This window comes from Salvelinus sp. IW2-2015, unplaced genomic scaffold, assembly GCF_002910315.2.
Source record: "Salvelinus sp. IW2-2015 unplaced genomic scaffold, ASM291031v2 Un_scaffold6583, whole genome shotgun sequence".
Classification (NCBI taxonomy): domain Eukaryota; kingdom Metazoa; phylum Chordata; class Actinopteri; order Salmoniformes; family Salmonidae; genus Salvelinus; species Salvelinus sp. IW2-2015.
In genome coordinates this window covers 20,048-26,403 of record NW_019947845.1, presented here as the reverse complement: position 1 = coordinate 26,403, position 6,356 = coordinate 20,048, and the positions used below count along the sequence as shown (strand labels likewise).

The 6,356-nt window shown below is 41.9% G+C and overlaps 1 long non-coding RNA gene across 1 annotated transcript in view; it reads right to left on the bottom strand.

Annotated features, from left to right (window-relative positions):
* The window catches only part of LOC112078963 (uncharacterized), a 14,075-nt gene extending 11,404 nt beyond the window's left edge, over positions 1 to 2,671 (bottom strand). The window contains exon 1 of the long non-coding RNA XR_002895816.2: positions 2,614 to 2,671. This is a non-coding gene — a long non-coding RNA (uncharacterized lncRNA). The remainder of the gene's footprint in view (positions 1 to 2,613) is intronic.
* Positions 2,672 to 6,356: the final 3,685 nt, after the last annotated feature.

Here is a 6,356-nt window from a genome sequence, read left to right as displayed (position 1 = left end):
TGCACCAGGCCGACTTCAAATCAATGTGAAAGTAACGTGAATAAACAATGAGACGAAGCAAACTATGCTCGATAAATCCTACACATGCGTTTAAATAAAAGTCATACATCAAAGGACTTACCAGGCCTACAATCACAAGATGCAGATGAAGACAAAAAAAACTAAAAGAATTACGAAAATCACTAAATTACACATGCTTTTTAAAGGAACCTAAGCTGCGTCCGTGATTCAGCACCGCCTCAGACAGCGCCTCAGGACAGGTAGGCATAGTGAGCTCCGTGGCGGTGGTGCTGAATGGACAGCGCATCTGTCTAGTAGACAAGCTATATCAGGATTTTAGTTTGTGGCAGTTAGACATTTTTTGGGCATGGTTTAGGTAGCCTACAATGCGTATATGAAAATCATAACTGACACGCAGAACTTTAAAATGGTAGTTATAACTGTAAATAGGCTCTCCAGATGAAAAGGTTGCCGACCCCCGAGCTACATGCACTTTGTCGAACCGCGCATACAGTGTAGATCTATAATGAACTTCCCACCAACGGTCTTTGTAGAAATTGGAAGACAAATGTTGTGGAAGTCATTAGTGTCTTCAACGACACAGTAGGAGAGAACACGAAACAGACTAAAAACCAGAAGTAGCCTAGCTTTATAAAACAAACAGGACATGTATTTTGGGAAGTTGTTTCAGTTTGTTAGTTTATAACAAAACATGAAACCAAATGGCACAAGCCTACTGGGCCGAATGAATGAAGATACCAATTAGGCTACAGCTATCACAACCTATATTTTAATAGCAAAGAAATTGCTTTGTTTCCAATGGTCACCAAAAAGGAGAGCTCCACCACCTCCAATTCCCAGGCTATCAGATTACAACAAGGTTGCAAGCCGAGTTCAAATGTCGACATCAAATTCAAAGTAATCGGTGACCAGCAAACGCTGACCGCAAAACAAACTGTCACTCTCTGTTCTCTGCTTCTAAAAGTGAAAGAAGAGGCACCATGCTGGCAGCTGCTCTCCAAGCCATGCAATGACTTTAGTCTACTTTTTTAGTCTACTTTAAATGATTGTCTTGAGTGACTGCCAGACCCTGCTATACCCAAGGACGCCCAGGGTTGGGAGTGACTGATTACATGTAACCTACCCAACCATGGAAACACCATAATTCTTATGGTAAAGCTACACACAACACACACACACACACACACAGCACACACACACCACAACACACACACACAGCAGCGACACACACACACACACACACACACACACACACACACACACACCACACACACACACACACAACCACACACACACAGCCAAAATGAACCATCCTTTATGGACCTGCCAATAGGCCTTAGACAGTCAAATCTCTCTCTTCAAGGCCGAGTTCAAATGTCGACATCAAATTCAAAGTAATCGGTGACCAGCTTAAACTGCTGACTGGCAAAACAAACTGTCACTCTCTGTTCTCTGCTTTCTAAAAGTGAAAGAAGAGGCACCATGCTGGCAGCTGCTCTCCAAGCCATGCCAATGACTTTAGTCTACTTTTTTAGTCTACTTTAAATGATTGTTCTTGAGTGACTGCCAGACCCTGCTATACCCAATGGATGCCCCCAGGGTTGGGAGTGACTGATTACATGTAACCTACCCAACCATGGAAACACCATAATTCTTATGGTAAAGCTACACACAGCCAAAATGAACCATCCTTTTATGGACCTGCAGATAGGCCTTAGGCACAGTCACATATTATAGTTATAGTGGATGGTTCGATATGGTATCAAAAATGTAGCATACTGGTGCGACTAGGGGAGAATAACAATGGCATACTCCTTGCATCCTCTCTCCTACTTCTCAAAACCCATTGGATGAGAAAGCCAGAGGTCCCTCCCCTCTGACGTTCTCCTCCAATGGGGTTTGAGAAGGAAGCGAGGAGAGAAGATGCAAGGAGTAAACAATTCAGATTCTACCCATTACTTATTATTAGCAGTTTTCTAACATGATGTTTTATTGACTTGTGTGTGTTGTGATGTACTTCAAGCACGCCGCGATGGTGGGAAGTATTTCCATAAAGTTCAGCTTTCCCCAACTTTAGTCCCGCCCTGTTCACAACCCTCGTCCATGCTACCAACTGTCCCCCACACACTTTGCTTCTCTTCCATTGGAAATGAATGGCTTTCCGTGGTTTCATCACCCATATCGTCTTCAGAGAGGCACTGTGAGCCTTTTCTTTAAAGTCATGTTTGTAGTTTGTTTGTAACAACAGTTGTATAGTATGTTGACTGTGGCTATGTCTTCATATGTTTAGGTTAACACAAAGTAATTACCATCCTTTTTGCTGATTAATTCAGATTAGACTAATCCATACTGTGCACTGTCCAAATTGGTGCCTCCCTGTGACACATTATGAAGACTGTGCCCTACAGCAGGTGGTGCATCTAACCCCTTGTCTTGACTGTAACAGTAGCCTGAACAGTACTGTAAATACAGGTACAACAGGTATCCCCTTCAGGGGGTATAGCTCACTGTTGTTGCTGCTGTTATGTCAATCTGTGCTTCAGAACTATGTACATGTACAGTGCTCTGTTACTATAGATGTGCTGTTCTTACCTGTTAAGACAGCAAATGCTACAATGAGGAAACAGACAACCAAAGCAACAACAGCACCATATTGGAAGACTCTGAAATGAAAACACATTTGTATTGTAACTTGACAGGAGTTGATCAGGAATTCAACATAATGCCAGCATACAAAATGTCCTACAACACTAGCAGTGTTACTGACATATCAATACAAAGACTGAACACACTTATGAGGCGGCAGGTAGCCTAGTGGTTAGAGTGTGACTAGAACCGAAAGGTTGCAAGGTCGAATCCCTGAGCTGACAAGGTAAAAATCTGTCGTTCTGCCCTGAACAAGGCAGTTAACCCACTGTTCTAGGCTGTCATTGAGAATAAGATATTGTTCTTAACTGACTTGCCTAGTTAAAAAAGATGAAATATATGAGTGTCCACTCACTGGCCAAACACCTCTCCAACTGCTCACTGACTTCTCACTAACAGCATTCTTCAACTTGCAGATGTACTTGTAACCATGTTTGATTTGCCAGTGTGCTCTTAGAGACAATCAGCTGTTTCCTTGACCTCCCATGCTCTCTCTCCACTTTCAGCTGTAGGTGATGATGGTCAGCATCAGTGGTGTGCCTTCACAGATCAGAGTGCAGGAGGTTTGTCTGGGTTACAGGAAGAAGTGATTGTGGGTTTGGGGACTGCCTCTGTAAATAGGAGAAAGAAACAGGAATAATTTAGGAAAATGCTTGTGAGGCAATGCACAACTGCTGTTTCTACATAATGCAACACAACTGTTGTGTTATATAGACTGGGTTACAGAAATAAGTGACTGTGGGTTTTGTGACTGGCTCTGTAATAGTGAGGAAAAACAGGAATAATTTAGGAAAATGCTTGTGAGGCACTCCAATACATAACCCTGCTGTTCCACATGACCACACACTAGCAGTTTACTGACATATCAATACATAAGATTGTAACACACTTATGAGGGGCAGGGTAGCATAGCGGTTAGAGTGTTGACTAGGAACCAAGGTTGCAAGTCGAATCCCTGAGCTGACAGGTAAAAATCTGCTTCTGCCCTGAACAAGCAGTTAACTCTCATCCTACTGTCATTGAAAATAAGAATTATTATATCTGACTTTGCCTAGTTAAATAAAGGATGAAATATATGAGTTCACTCACCTGCCCAAACACCTCTCCAACTGCTCACTGATTTCCTCACTAACAGCATTCTTCAGCTTGCAGATGTACTTGTAGCCATTGTTTGATTTGCCAGTGTCCTCTTAGAGACATTCATCTGTTTGTATAAGACCTGCCACCCCCTCCCCCACTTTCCAGCTGTAGGTGACTGTTCAGCATCAGTGGTGTTGCCCTCACAGTCAGAATGCAGGGTTTTGTCTGGGTTACAGGGAAGAAGTGATTGTGGGTTTGGGGAGCCCTTGTAAATAGAGGAAAGAAAAGGAATCATTTGGAAAATGCTTGTGAGGTACTACAATACATAACCTGCTGTTTCTACATGACCACACATACACAGACACAGACAAACATAGAAACACTTATGATAACAGATAGTTATAGTCTTGTCAAGCAGTTTGCTGTTGAACTCCACAGAATAAAACTCCACTGTCTGTTTTCATCAATCCACTGATTCTCAGTCTGCAGTAGTCTGGTTCAGGTTGTACGCTCTTTGAAGGCCATAGATTTCCAGACCACCAAAATCCTTGTCCCACTCTGCCACCTGTCCTTCCCATGCTTCCATAGGATGCTTATGATGAAGTCAGGCACTGTGGATTTGTCCGGTGTCAACACCAGCTCACCTCCCACTTGATGGTAAAGATTTCTGAAAAGCAGACATTTCATACATGTATCAGCGTATCAATGTATCCAGAGGTAAAACATTATGGTTAGGGTATAAATATGTAGTCCTAACCCTATTGGCATTGAACTGACATTATTATCAACCTTTACTGTTTATATCTAGAATTCTGCTTGCTGGGGTATCTGGTCTATGTAGTCTGACCATTTGACTAGTATGTCCCCCTCACCACCACCACTTGAGCAGAAATGTATCTAGACTACACTACAGATTAAAAAGTATTTGTCTACACCCTGTTCACTATCATATCACTAGCTAGGTTTCCATCCAATCTGCGACAGATTTTCATGATATTATTCTAAAATCTGCATAAAACAATAATCACATTTCCCACCAGAGATATGTTCATCAGATCGACTTGATGATAAAAGTCTTGATGATGGGGTAGTGTACATAGCCCTCCATACTCAATGATCAGAGGGTTGGGTTAAATGCGGAAGACACATTTCAGTTGAATACATTCAGTTGTACAACTGACTAGGTATCCCCCTCCCTTTCACTTTACATAAAAATAACTTTTGCAGATAATTCCCATGTACCAAATGAAAAATACAAATTGAAATGTTCCATCGCATTTTCAACTCTACTGATGGTTTGTCACAAATTGCTACGTTATATAGACTGTTGTGTATATATCGACTATTGTGCATTATATAGACTTTTGGGTATATAGACTGTTGTGCGGTATACAGACTGTTCGGAGTTGATAAAGACTGTTGCAGTATAAAGACTGCTGTCTGTGTGTTATATAGACTGCTGTGTTGTGGGTTATATTTTTTATATTATTTCACCTTTATTTAACCAGTAGGCAGTTGAAAAACAAGTTCTCATTTACAACTGCGACCTGCCAAGATAAAGCAAAGCAGTGCGAAAAAAATCACAACACAGAGTTACACATGGAATAAACAAACGTACAGTCAATAACACAATAGAAAAATCTGTATACAGTGTGTTGCAAATAAAGCATGGAGGTAAGGCAATAAATAGGCCAATAGGGCGAAGTAATTACATTTAGCAATTTACACTGGAGTGATAGATGTGCAGAATGAGGATGTGCAAGTAGAAATACTGGGTGCAAAAGAGCAGAAAAATAAAAACAAATATGGATGAGATAGGTAGTTTGTTGGATGGGCTATTTACAGATGGGCTGTGTACAGCTGCAGCGATCGTAAGCTGCCTGACAGCTGACGCTTAAAGTTAGTGAAGGAGATATAAGTCTCCAACTTCATTGATTTTGCCAATTCGTTCCAGTCATAGGCAGCAGAGAACTGGAAGGAAAGGCGGCCAAAGTAGGTGTTGGCTTTGGGATGACCAGTGACATATACAGTGGGGAGAACAAGTATTTGATAGACTGCCGATTTTGCAGGTTTTCCTACTTACAAAGCATGTAGATGTCTGTTTTTATCATAGGGACAATTCAACTGTGAGAGACGAATCTAAACAAAAATCCAGAAAATCACATTGTATGATTTTAAGTAATTAATTGCATTTTATTGCATGACATAATTATTTGATCTACAGTGGGAAAAGCAGAACTTATATTTGGTACAGAAACCTTTGTTTGCAATTACAGAGATCATACGTTTCCTGTAGTTCTTGACCAGGTTTGCACACACTGCAGCAGGGATGTTGGCCCACTCCTCCATACAGACCTTCCAGATCCTTCAGGTTTCGGGATGTCGCTCGTGGCAATACGGATTCAGTCTCCTCCAAAGACTTTCTATTGGTTCCGGTCTGGAGACTGCTAGGCCACCCCAGGACCTTGAGATGCTTCTTACGGAGCCACTCCTTAGTTGCCCTGGCTGTGTGTTTCGGGTCGTTGTCATGCTGGAAGACCAGCCACGACCCATCAATGCTCTTTACTGAGGGGAAGGAGGTTGTTGGCCAAGATCTCGCGATACATGGG